Source organism: Primulina eburnea, chromosome 10, assembly GCF_022965805.1.
Source record: "Primulina eburnea isolate SZY01 chromosome 10, ASM2296580v1, whole genome shotgun sequence".
Taxonomy (NCBI): Eukaryota; Viridiplantae; Streptophyta; class Magnoliopsida; order Lamiales; family Gesneriaceae; genus Primulina; species Primulina eburnea.
The window spans coordinates 14733749-14748392 of NC_133110.1; the positions used below are offsets into that span (position 1 = coordinate 14733749).

Below are 14644 nucleotides of genomic sequence, written 5' to 3' on the forward strand. Positions count from 1 at the left end.
CGGCGAATACGTTGTTAGGTGCGTAGCTGCTCTTTGTTAGAATAGGCCCCTATCCATCAATTGTTATGGTAGTCCAATCAAGGTGTCTTCTAGTTGCGGGACGAAATCCGACAGCCAATTACTGGCTCTGAATAACCAGCTCAGCAATAAGCTCAATTCTTCCATAAGATAACGGGGCAGGCTTGCGCGCGAGTCGAATGACTTGCTTCCTCTTTATTGAAGGCGTAGTCATCCCATTAACTCCATTGACTTTGGGGCTCTCCCCCGCCATGACTCTGATGAAGGAAGCTATTGACGAGGAATAGACGAACTTTACATCCTAAAGGAGAATGTCTGTGAGCAAACCTGCGTCCTGGTGTTAGTAAATTGTCGCTAAATTTAATAGGCGACGGTTTTAATAATTGCGAGGGTTTTATTAAAACCATCGCTACGCCTTCCGTTTTTTTTGTAGTGAACCGCGCTATGAATGACAGTTGTAAGTTTATCCACTCTCAAATCCAAATCACGTTCTAATAACTTCACTACTCTATTCTTCAATTCTAAAGCCATCAATCTTTGTTCCTGAAGTAACAATCAATATCTCATCAAATAATCGGACATCATAAATCTTCAATAGCTTATAAAAAAACATGGTCTGAATCTCTTTCAGCCGATACAAGATCATTTTCCACGAACTTAGGAATCTCTTTATTCGTGTTTAATAGTAATTCTTGAACTTCCTTATCAAACCCATTAAAGTAAACATTGATCAACATCGAACTCAAGGCAGATTCTTGAGGCAGACCCCTGCCTAAACAAACCCCACCCAATTCAATGTTGACTATCTTACATTCAAACAACCTTTTTATCAAATCTAGAAATGCCTTATCTTCAATTTTCTCGCCCAGTATTAAAAACAACTTATCAATATGGCCAGAACTAAATAATTCACGATCAAATTTAACAATAAATCACCAACTTGGGTTCACCACCGAATTCTTTAAATACCAAATCGATGTGTGGCGGCCCAAGTTTGCTCGCTTGTCATAGCAAAAGGTAGCAAACCTAAAAACTTATGCATAAACCATAAAACTTGTTTGAACTCTCTCCAAAGTAACTCTTTTATTACACATATATCTAAATAGAACATATTTTTAAATTTTAGTTTTCTATATTTATATATATATATATATATATATATAAAACATTCAAAACAACACTCTATTTTCTCACTTTTTTCTATTATATTTTTATGGAAAAGAATTTCGACAATGAAAATATAAGCTTTAAACTTTACACACATTATTGTAGTTCTTCGCAGTGAAATTTGATGGATCTGACTGCTCTAATGGCATAGTATTTTTGGGAACTTAAAAGCATGAAATATCACTATATCGGTAACTATATCTTTTTCATTATTTATAATATTATATTATTATTTTATATAATATAACAATTTTCAGTCACACCATAAATTCAACATGTGTTTTTCGATTCGATCACCGGTCCGGTTATGAAGGTGATCCGGTTATGAAAACATTGAAGTATACTTTTGTTTCCAACATCAGTCATAGAAAAATTATGTTTCAACGTTTACGGTTGTTCCGATTAAAAAATCATGCAGTTTCCACACAGTTACGAAAATTGTGCTTCCAAGATGACTACAGGATATTGTTGCACGTCCCCTCCTCAGGTTCTCATTCAAGAAATCTTCGTTATATAAGTATTCTATTCAACATTTCCTTTCCTGTCGCCATTTATACACGGGTCTTGAAGTGGGACTAACCATTTCATCTTCATGCAGTTTGCGTTTCTTACCCCTTTTCTGCACCAATGATGCATTAAAATGATTACCTTACAGCGAAACAAGGAAAAAATGAAGCGTATAACGTACTCTCTGAAATATTGATACTTGTAACTCTTTCTGCATAGACATATCCGTGTATATTTTCTCTAGATCTTTTAATCGTTTTTTTCTAGCCTCTAGCTCTCGATATGAAGAATCTGTCTTCCTGCATGTTGACCGTGTTTGTAGAACCCGAAAATCAGATTACGTATAAGCCATGCATAATTTATATTATTTAAATTAAAAATGAATTTTTATGAAAATATGAGGTGTTTTGTTTATTTTAAAAAGTAGATGTTTAGTTTCATTTTTTCAGGATAAATACGCGAGGTCGGACCGGATTTTGGAGATTTGAGATATGATTAATAATATGACAAATATTCTTAAATTTAATTTAAGTCAAGAAATCATTTAATTTGAAGAAAAAGAATGTTTTAGGATTTATTAAATTAATGGGAGTCAAATTAGTAAATAAATTCTATTAGGTTCAATATTTAATTAAAGTTTAAGTAAAATGTGTAAACAATTAGGGATGAACTAATATAGGGTAAATATATTCAAGAAATTAAACATAGCATTTAAACATTTAAATTGAGGTCATGTATGCCATGCAAAAGTTCTAAGCAAGATGCTAAACTAAATTAATTTGTTAATGAATTAAAATAAATATAATGAAGGTTTAAAATCTTAAACAATTAAAATGCAAGGTTTAAATAAAAATATAAAATGAAAATTAATAATAATGACCAACATTTAAAATATTTCAAAGGTTGATAACTCTCCATTCAAACTATCTCTATTTACACTTCATGGTGTATTCATGTCCTATTCTAATTCTCTAATTAGTAGGAAATTTAAATGCAATAAAGCACCTCATTTCTCCCCAACTAATTACCTAGCAAATGAATGAGACCATGCAGCAAAGAAATGAGAAAAACCAATGGCAATAAGGAGTTAAGGAGAAGCAATTCAAACTCATTCAAATTTACCACTAAATGTTTTTTTATAATGCATTGATTTCCCACTTTTAAACTCCATAATTAGGGGTAATACATGCATCATAATTCTCTTTGAAGCTATTCAACCCCTTTATGCTAGCAAATAAACATGAATAACAACAAGAATAAGAACAAGTAATCGGCAGCAAGGGGAATCAAAAGCATTTCAAAATCCATTCCACTTCTTGACTTGTAACTCCCAAACTAAATGCATATTATAGCACCTTTAACATCTCATTTATCATTCACCTTCATCATCTACACTTCCTAAACCCCCTTACCTTCAAAATACATAAGCAAAACAGCAGCTAGGAATCGTGCATAGCAGCAGTAACACAAGGAAGAAAACTCAACTCTGTTCCGCCGCTCGTATTAGTCGTTTTGATTAGTTTTCTTCAAAACAAATTCCAGGCATGTATATATTATTTATTTGCTCTTCAATAAAGTCATATTAGATATTTGAAACCATTATATATTCAGGATATAAGCAGCAATTCGAAATTTGACAGCAAACATTCTGAAAATTTAACACAGCCTTCTCTGCCCTTGGTGTTCTCCCTTAAGGGTGAGTTGTTTTGATGAATCTAAGTGGTTGCTTCGGTCCAGGCACACAGGGCTGCTTCTAGGCGTGATTTAGAGTGTTTTAGGAAGTTATTGGCTCATTGGTTTCCATCCATACACACACAAATGCAGAAATGACAACAACGTTTTATTTGAGTGCAAAATGAGACACGGTTTCTGCCATTGAGTTGTTTAAGTGGCGTGTTCGAACCTTGGCTGTCCTTGGGACTGTAGCCATGGTTAGAACCCTCCCTTAACATGTCTAGGGTGTGACCAAATTGGTATTTACAAGCTTGGTTCAAGGAGCCATCAGATTTTTACATCAACAATGCAAGAGTCATTCGGTTTTTCCCTTTTCAGATTCTGTGTGAGTGTGATTTCGGTTTTTGTGTGTTGGATGAATTGTGGTTGGCTCCTAGCTTGTGTCCATGGTTCATACAACTCTCCATCATGTCTAAATCGAGTCATGGTCGCTCAAATGGCCATTGGAACGATGAAAGACAACAAAACAATGCAATACATCACACTATACAGAAATTGGCTCTCTCGGTTTTGAGCTGTGATTGTCCTAGGTGTTAGCTCGGTTTGTGCCTGGCTTTTAGCCCTTAGACATGGTCCACGCCATGCCTTAGGATGTTGGTAAGAGTCTCTGGTTGGTGGTACAAGCCACAATGGTCATTAGTTTCATAAATTGAGCAAAACAAACACCATAGTTGCTGCTGTAATTTGACAGCAACTTGCTGTTTGGTTTTGAGGTTGGTTTGAGTCCTTGGTTGGATTTTAGCCCCTGGCCTTGGAATGACAGTATCTTAATGAGTTAGGAAAGTCATGTTTTTGGCCGTTCGTGATTTGGTTGAGTTTAGAGGTCGTACGAGAATTTACGGCGAAAGGTGCCAAAATGACTCTCGAAAGAGTGTTTTATGTTTTTGAATTCCTTTCACCAATTTTCGTGTTTACAGCCATTATGTATAATTTTCAGTATGTTTGAGGTATTTTAAGCATGGTTAAACGTCGATTAAATGTTGGTTTGGGTTGGTACGATACCATGATTGAAAATCAAGTGGTTGGTCCTAATCGTCTCGTTTTTGGTTCTATTGTCAAGTTTAATTCAAGATAATATTATTTGCATGTGTCACATATTAGAATTAAGTCGCAGCAAGCCTGGGGGCGATCCAATTCATCCGGTAAAAATAAGTTTATAATTATATTACGTGTATAAAAATATAAAATGTTTATTTTTGAGATATATGCTATATGTCTTGTGGCCACCTTATGCTTATGGGTTTGGAAGTCGGTAGGCGCAACCGAGGACCTCTCCACCCGGTGACTTACGACCGATTTACGATTATGTATGGGTACGGATATCCAGTCCAATGGCTGTGGTGATCTCTACCGTCCAGTATACTGTGGTTTAGTCTGGTCAGGCGCTTACGTTATGTTATGGGCCACAAGCTTAGAAACATTATCTCTACCAGAAAATTATGATATGATATGACAGAGCTCTATTGAACAAAGATTTTACGTATGATTTTCAGATATGCACGTAGTTATATTTATTCATGATACGTTTATCACCGCACGCTTTATGATATGATATTTTTAAGTTGCATGCGATTTTACGATATATTTATTTGTTATTCACGATATATACATGTTGAGTCTTTAGACTCACTATACTTGATTGTTGTAGATATTGATGAGGCCGAGACCGCGGGCGGAGACCAGTGAACGATCTTGGGACAGCAGTAGTAAACCCGAGGACCTCATGTTTTAGTTTATGCAACTGTTATCTTTCAAACTCGATTTTAATATGTTGGATTATTTTTTAATTGTTGTTTGAAATATTACGTTGACTTCCGCTGTTATTTTTAAAGTTTAAATTATTTACATGTTTATTTTATAAATGAGACAAGTTATTTATTTATTTAGAAAAATTTTAATAATTCCGCAAAATTATGAATACGAAATACGGGCCTTTACAGTTGGTATCATAGCCAATGTTCTTGTAAAGGGTTTTACTACTACTGATCTCGAGAAGCTCATGAAATCACGTCTTCGGTCTGTAAGTTTTACATTTCAGCATTTTACTTAAAGTATGAATTATTTTAACAGCATGATTTCATGAAATATTCTACGTTCAAATTTTAATTATTCAGTAATTACTTAGATTTAAAAATAAATTATGGAATTATGCATGTTGGTTAAGTATGGGTTATGTATGGAATATTATGTCTCCTAGACGTCTTGTTGGACGCCCGAGGGGTGGGGGTGGGCGCCGTCATGAGGACGGTGAGGATCAGAGACAGGAGAGGAACGCACCACCCCCCCACCGGACATGAACGCCCAAATGTTAGCGGGGATGACTCAGTTCTTCGCACAGTTCGCGGGGAACCAAGCTGCTGTAGCCAGACCGGCGGGACCGGAGGCAGTCTATGAGCGGTTCGTGAAGATGAGACCGAAGGAGTTCACAGGGACGACAGATCCCATGGCTACCAAGGACTGTATTAAGTCCCTCGAGGTTATCTTTGAGTTCATGGGGCTTGAAGATGGAGATAGGGTTCGATGTGCGACCTATCTGTTCGGAGGAGACGCTCGTCTATGGTGGGAAGGAGCATCAGTGGCTTTGGATTTGACTACTTTGAGCTGGGAGCGCTTCACAGAGGTATTCTAATCTAAATATTTTACTGAGGAAGTGTGTTCCATGGCCCACCCAGGAACAAAGGGCAGCATCAGCAGCAGCAAGGACGGGCAGTCCCGAGGACAGTGGAGTATCCAGTCTATGCTAGGTGCTCACGCCATCATGCGGGGAATTGTATGTATGGTTTGGGAAAGTGTTACAAGTGTGGTAGTACTGACCATATTTTGAAGAATTGTCCTCAGAAGGATCTGCCTACCCAAGGCAGAGTTTTCGCTCTTCATGCCGCGGAGACTAACCCGGAGACGATGCTCTTGACAGGTACCTTAAATCTTTAAATTGTACTTGAAATTTAGTGTTTTGGGTTAAGATTTTGAAATTAGACTTTGTGAAGTTCTTGTAAAACTATTGGGTTTAGCATGATATTCCAATCTTTCAGGGAGAATTTTTATAGTCGGTTCCGCTACGAATGTCTTGATAGATTCGGGGGCTACTCATTCATTCATTGCTGAGGTTTTTGCAAATTTCCTCAATATCAAGACCATTGGGCTAGATATATCATATTCCGTAGTTCTGCCTTCCGGAGAGGAGATGACGGCGACTAATGTTATCCGACACATAGACCTCAAACTTCATGGTAATATTGTTTATGCGGATCTTATCGTGTCGTCGATGCCAGAGTTTGATATCATTCTGGGTATGGATTGGCTAATGAGGAACATAGTTCTAATTGACTTCCAGCGGAGATCTGTTCTAGTCCGACCACCTGGAATGGAGCAATTCTTATTCGAACCAGACAGGTATTTTAATTTACCGCGCATGATATCCTGTGTCCAGGCTAGGAAGCTCATTAATAGAGGGTGCCAAGCATTTTTAGCTACTCTTGTATTCGTTCTCGAGACGCCCAAACAGTCAGCATCCGATGTTCCTATCGTCAAAGACTTTCTAGACGTTTTTCCTGACGACGTCACCGGTTTACCACCTGTGCGAGAGGTGGAATTTTCTATTGAGCTTATGTCGGGTACCGCGCCAATCTCAAAGGCACCGTATCGATTAGCACCGACAGAGATGGCAGAACTCAAAAAGCAGATTCAGGAACTTCTTGACAAGGAGTTCATTCGCCCGAGTTTTTCTCCATGGGGCGCGCTAGTCTTATTTGTGAAGAAGAAGGATGGGTCGATGAGGCTTTGCATTGATTATCTGGAGTTGAACAGAGTTACAGTGAAGAACAAGTACCCACTCCCTAGGATTGAAGATTTATTTGATCAGTTGCAAGGAGCCTCAGTATTCTCCAAGATAGATTTGCGTTCCGGCTATCATCAGTTGCGGGTGAGAGATGCCGATGTTCTCAAGACTGCTTTTAGGACTCGTTATGGTCACTTCAAGTTCCTTTTGATGCTGTTCGGTTTGACGAATGCGCCAGCGATCTTCATGGATATCATGAATCGCGTATTTCAGCCATATCTTGATCAGTTTGTGATAGTATTCATAGACGATATTCTTATATACTCAAAGAATGAAGAGGATCACAGCAGATATCTGACCACAGTATTGCAGACCCTACAAAAGCACAAGTTATTCGCGAAGTTTAGCAAGTGCGAGTTCTGGTTAGAAAAGGTGGCGTTCTTAGGCCACGTTGTTTCTAGCAGTGGTATTGAGGTAGACCCAGCAAAAGTTGCAGCAGTCAGAGATTGGGTTGTGCCGCAAAATGCATCAGAGATCCGTAGTTTCATTAGGTTAGCAGGATACTATCGGAAGTTTATTCAGGGATTCTCCTCTATCGCTGTTCCACTCACGTCGTTGAAAAAGAAGAATGCTAAGTATGTGTGGAGCGAGGAGTGCCAGAATAGCTTCGATACTTTGAAGCAAGCTCTTATTTCAGCGCCAGTATTGACCATGCCTTCAGGACCCGGAGATTTTGTTTTGTATACTGATGCTTCGAAACTCGGTTTAGGCGCATTATTGATGCAGCATGGAAAGGTGATAGCATATGATTCTCGTCAGTTGAAGATTCATGAGAAGAATTATCCTACCCATGATCTAGAATTATCAGCCGTAGTATTTTCATTGAAGATTTGGAGGCATTATTTGTACGGAGAGAAGTGACAGATCTTTACCGACCACAAAAGTCTCAAATACTTCTTTACACAGAAAGAGTTGAATATGCGGCAGAGACGTTGGTTAGAGCTAGTGAAGGACTATGACTGTGACATTAGCTATCATCCTGGCAAAGCTAATGTAGTTGTGGATGCGTTGAGCGAGAAAGTTGCAGTGATGGCTCATTTGAGGATTCCGAGACCTCTTCAGTATGAGATGCAGAGGTTTGATCTAGAGACATATCCTCGAGGTAGAATTCCTCAGTTATCTACTTTGACGATTCAGTCTTCTCTACTAGACCGTATTCGCAGTGGACAGTTAGCAGACGAACAATTGGTTAAGTGGAGGCAGAGAGATGAAGCCAAGGGCAGTATCATGTACACAGTTAGAGACGACATTGTGAGATATCGAGACAGAATGTGGGTTCCTAGCGACGATTCGATTCGAGAGGATATTTTATCTGAGGCCCATATGTCATCGTACTCTATTCATCCGGGGAGAACAAAAATGTACAAAGATCTGCAGTTATTATATTGGTGGCCCAGAATGAAGAGGGATATCGGACGTTTTGTATCCGAGTGTCTGACATGTCAACTAGTTAAAGCGGAGCATCAGAGACCAGCAGGCATTCTTAAGCCTCTTCATATTCTCGAGTGGAAGTGGGAGAATGTTACGATGGACTTGGTTGTCGGCTTGCCAAAGTCAGTCTGAGGGTCGAATGCTATATGGGTGATTGTTGATCGTCTTACGAAATCAGCCCATTTCTTGCCTATTAAGACGACTTTCTCCATGATCCAGTATGCAGAGTTATATATCCAGGAGATCGTCAGATTTCATGGTATTCCCGTTTCTATAGTGTCTGACCGAGATCCTAGATTTACTTCATCATTTTGGAAGAGTTTGCATTCAGCTATGGGTATGAAGTTGTTGTTTAGCACGGCTTTTCACCCACAAACAGATGGTCAGTTCGAGAGAGTCATCCAGATTTTGGAGGATCTTCTCCGTGCATGTGTTCTTGATTTCTCCGGGAGTTGGGAATCAAAGATGCCATTGGTGGAGTTTACCTATAACAACAGTTTTCAGTCGTCTATAGGGATGGCTCCATACGAAGCACTGTACGGTCATAAGTGTAGATCTCCTATTCATTGGGATGAAGTAAGGGAGAGATCAGAGTTGGGTCCGGAGATTGTGCAGCAGGCCGCCAATTTATTAGTCAAGATCCGTGACAGGATGAGGACTGCTCAGAGCAGACAGAAGAGTTATGTGGATCAGAGGAGGAGAGATCTAGAATTTGCTGTTGGTGACCATGTTTTCGTGAAGATAGCACCGATGAAAGGCGTCATGCGGTTCGGAAAGAAATGAAATTTCATTCCGAGATTCATTGGACCATTTGAGATCCTCGACAGAGTTGGGACATTAGCATATTGTGTTGCTCTTCCGCCGAATCTGGCAGGAGTACACAACGTGTTCCACGTCTCTATGTTGAGAAAGTATATGGTAAATCCATCGCATGTCTTGAATTTTGAGCCGTTGCAGCTCACTCTGAACTTGTCTTATGAGGAAAGACCAGTGCAAATTTTAGACAGGCAGGAGAAAAAGCTTCGGAACAAAATGGTCAAGCTAGTGAAAGTCAAATGGCTCAATCATTCGGAGGAAGAAGCTACGTGGGAACCTGAGCCAGAAATGAGGAGTCGTTATCCCGAGTTATTCGGTAAGTTTTAATTTCGGGGACGAAATTCCTTTAAGGGGGGTAGAGTTGTAGAACCCGAAAATCAGATTACGTATAAGCCATGCGTAATTTATATTATTTAAATTAAAAATGAATTTTTATGAAAATATGAAGTGTTTTATTTATTTTAAAAAATAGATGTTTAGTTTCACCTTTTCAGAATAAATACGCGGGGCCGGACCGGAGTTTGGAGATTTGAGATAAGATTAATAATAAGACAAATATTCCTAAATTTAATTTAAGTCAAGAAATAATTTAATTTGAAGAAAAATAATGTTTTAGGATTTATTAAATTAATGGGAGTCAAATTAGTAAATAAATTCTATTAGGTTCAATATTTAATTAAAGTTTAAGTAAAATGTGTAAAGTTCAATATTTAATTAAAGTTTAAGTAAAATGTGTAAACAATTGGGGATGAACTAATATAGGGTAAATTTATTCAAGAAATTAAACATAGCATTTAAACATTTAAATTGAGGTCATGTATGCCATGCAAAAATTCTAAGCAAGATGCTAAACTAAATTTGTTAATGTATTAAAATAAATATAATGAAGTTTTAAATCTTAAACAATTAAAATGCAAGGTTTAAATAAAAATATACAATGCAAATTAATAATAATGACCAACATTTAAAATATTTCAAAGGTTGATAACTCACCATTAAAACTATCTCTAATTACACATCATGGTGTATTCATGTCCTATTCTAATTCTCTAATTAGTAGGAAATTTAAATGCAATAAAGCATCTCATTTCTCCCCAACTAATTACCTAGCAAATGAATGAGACCATGCAGCAAAGAAATGAGAAAAACCAACGGCAATAAAGAGCGAAGGAGAAGCAATTCAAACCCATTCAAATTTACCACTAAATGTTTTTTTTATAGTGCATTCATTTCCCACTTTTAAACTCCATAATTAGGGGTAATACATGCAACATAATTCTCTTTGAAGCTCTTCAACCCCTTTATGCTAGCAAATAAACATGAATAACAACAAGAATAAGAACAAGTAATCGGCAGCAAGAGGAATCAAAAGCATTTCAAAATCCATTCCACTTCTTGACTTGTAACTCCCAAACTAAATGCATATTATAGCACCTTTAACATCTCATTTATCATTCACCTTCATCATCTACACTTCCTATACCCCCTTACCTTCAAAATACATCAGCAAAACAACAGCTAGGAATCGTGCATAGCAGCAGTAACACAAGGAAGAAAACTCAACTCCGTTCCGCCGCTCGTATTAGTCGTTTTGATTTGTTTTCTTCAAAACAAATTCCAGGCATGTATATATTATTTATTTGCTCTTCAATAAAGTCATATTAGATATTTGAAACCATTATATATTCAGGATATAAGCAGCAATTCGAAATTTGACAGCAAACATTCTGAAAATTTAACACAGCCTTCTCTGCCCTTGGTGTTCTCCCTTAAGGGTGAGTTGTTTTGATGAATCTAAGTGGTTGCTTCGGTCCAGGCACACAGGGCTGCTTCTAGGCGTGATTTAGAGTGTTTTAGGAAGTTATTGGCTCATTGGTTTCCATCCATACACACACAAATGCAGAAATGACAACAACGTTTTATTTGAGTGCAAAATGAGACACGGTTTCTGCCATTGAGTTGTTTAAGTGGCGTGTTCGAACCTTGGCTGTCCTTGGGACTGTAGCCATGGTTAGAACCCTCCCTTAACATGTCTAGGGTGTGACCAAATTGGTATTTACAAGCTTGGTTCAAGGAGCCATCAGATTTTTACATCAACAATGCAAGAGTCATTCGGTTTTTCCCTTTTCAGATTCTGTGTGAGTGTGATTTCGGTTTTTGTGTGTTGGATGAATTGTGGTTGGCTCCTAGCCTGTGGCCATGGTTCATACAACTCTCCATCATGTCTAAATCGAGTCATGGTTGTTCAAATGGCCATTGGAACGATACAAGACAACAAAACAATGCAATACATCACACTATACAGAAATTGGCTCTCTCGGTTTTCAGCTGTGATTGTCTTAGGTGTTAGCTCGGTTTGTGCCTGGCTTTTAGCCCTTAGCCATGGTCCAAGCCATGCCTTAGGATATTGGTAAGAGTCCTTGGGTGGTGGTTCAAGCCCATAGTCATTTATTTCAGGATTTTAACCACAAACAAATAAACTGCTACTGCTGCACTTTTCCAGCAGCTTTGAGCTTGGTTTTGGTGCTTGTTTGAGTTCTTTGTTGGCTTTTAGCCCATGGCCTTGGACAGGACAGTACCTTAATGAGTTAGAAAGGTCATGTTTTTGGCCGTTTGTGATTTGGTCGAGTTTAGAGGTCATACGAGAATTTACGGTGAAAGGTGCCAAAATGACTCTCGAAAGAGTGTTTTATGTTTTTGGATTCCTTTCACCTATTTTCGTGTTTTGCAGTTCTTATGCATATTTTTCAGTATTTTTGGGGTATTTTTAATCTTGGTTAAACATCGGTTTAATGTTGGTTGGGTTGATACAATACCATGATTGAAAATCAACTGGTTGGTCCTAATCGTCTCGTTTTTGGTTCTATTGTCAAATTTAATTCAAGATAATATTATTTGCATGTGTCACATATTAGAATTAAGTCGCCGCAAGCCTGGGACCGATCCAATTCATCCGGTAAAAATAAGTTTATAATTATATTACGTGCATAAAAATATAAAATGTTTATTTTTGAGATATATGCTATATGTCTTATGGCCACCTTATGCTTATGGGTTTGGAAGTCGGTAGACGCAACCGAGGACCTCTCCACCCGGTGAATTACGACCGGTTTACGATTATGTATGGGTATGGATATCCAGTCCAAAGGCTGTGGTGATCTCTACCGCCCAGTATACTGTGGTTTAGTCTGATCAGGCACTTACGTTATGTTATGAGCCACTAGCTTAGAAACATTATCTCTACCAGAAAATTATGATATGATATGACAGAGCTCTATTGAACAAATATTTTACGTATGATTTTCAGATATGCACGTAGTTATAATTATTCATGATACGTTTATCACCGCACGCTTTATGATATGATATTTTAAGTTGCATGCGATTTTACGATATATTTATTTGTTATTCACGATATATACATGTTGAGTCTTTAGACTCACTATACTTGATTGTTGTAGATATTGATGAGGCCGAGACCGCGGGCGGAGACCAGTGAGCGATCTTGGGACAGCAGTAGTAAACCCGAGGACCTCATGTTTTAGTTTATGCACCTGTTATCTTTCAAACTCGATTTTAATATGTTGGATTATTTTTAAATAGTTGTTAGAAATATTACGTTGACTTCCGCGGTTATTTTTAAAGTTTAAATTATTTACATGTTTATTTTATAAACGAGGCAAGTTATTTATTTATTTAGAAAAATTTTAATAATTCCGCAAAATTATGAATACGAAATACGGGCCTTTACAGTGTTTCTATACACGATTAAACTAAACTCCTCAACCACAAATTCTAGTCTAACTTCCTCGATGTAGAAGAGAAACAAAAGTAATATGAAGGCCTAAAGCCAAGGAGAGACTGAAAAGAAATTTGGAAATCAACCAAAGCAAAACTCATCAAAAGGAAAAGGATTTGTGCACGGCGGACAGATAACCAACCATTTGATTCGATAAAGTTATGTTCTACAAGAAACAGTAAAGTCATTTGGAATAAAACTAAATACCCAAAATCAAAGTAGAAAGATACAGCATAGAAAAAGGATTAAATTTTTGGAAAATGCAGCAACGATTGCCAACAAGCAAGACCCTTTAGGGATATGATCGATAGTAGTTCATGATACAAGAAACGTCAGTTGGGTTTAAATGCTCTAGCACTTGTGCATCAATTCGATTTCTTGAACCAAAGTTCGTCAAGTGGCAAGATTAAATGATGGAGAAAAGTATCATCCCCTAATTCCCATAAAATTTATACAAAGATACAACACTCACAATGACGGGATAGTATTGATCTCTGGGAAGAAATAGAAGCCCGGTAGAAAGTCCAGACAAGACAAAAAGGACACACGGCCATAAATATTTATCATGCATGCACAAATGGAATTATAATTAACTCACATAGCATGCGATTGATATTCCCAATTTGTATATATTTGTGACCAACAAATCCAAAAAAGTTTTTGAAGAGAAAACTCGAACAACAGCAGGGAATACCAAAGAAGTAGAAATTGAAAACTAAATTCAATAAGAAAAATAAGATATTATGACAAGGCGCCAAATATCACCATATTCAATAAACAAGTGAGGTATTGATAACTTAAAGGGGGTAAAGTATGGGTGGTGAAGAAACAAATGAAAAGTTGTGAGGACAGGCAGACTAAAGCAAATTATTTCTGATTGTCAAGGAATATTTGTAGTCCACTTCGTTTTTGCAATATAGCTTATGGATTGACGGTAATGATATCATTCGGTACTCGGTATGGATCGTAATTGTGGGGAGGCAAGTAGAAACAAGTTATCAACCTGGCAATCCAATTTCGTAGGAGGAAATTAACTAAAGAAAATAGCTTTCAGTACCTCAAAATAACTTTAGGCAAGTCTTTAAAAGCTGATGGGTTCCCTTGTTCTGAAACTTTTTGGCGGACTTCTCTTGCCTCCTCCCTAGAAAGAGAATCAACACCCAGCCAACATACTTCATGAAACACAAAAATATCTACTAAGCTCAAAATGCTATACTACTGAGCAATATTTTCCCTGTACCATTTTATGCATTAATACTTTGTGTGACCAGTACATTACCACCAAATCATTGTCTTCGATGAAAAAAAATCTGTCATTTGCAGACACACAAGTG

General features: G+C 37.6%; 1 protein-coding gene across 1 annotated transcript in view; it reads right to left on the reverse strand.

Annotated features, from left to right (window-relative positions):
* The window catches only part of LOC140842921 (probable U3 small nucleolar RNA-associated protein 11), a 185619-nt gene that overhangs the window by 123448 nt on the left and 47527 nt on the right, over positions 1-14644 (reverse strand). The window lies entirely within an intron of this gene.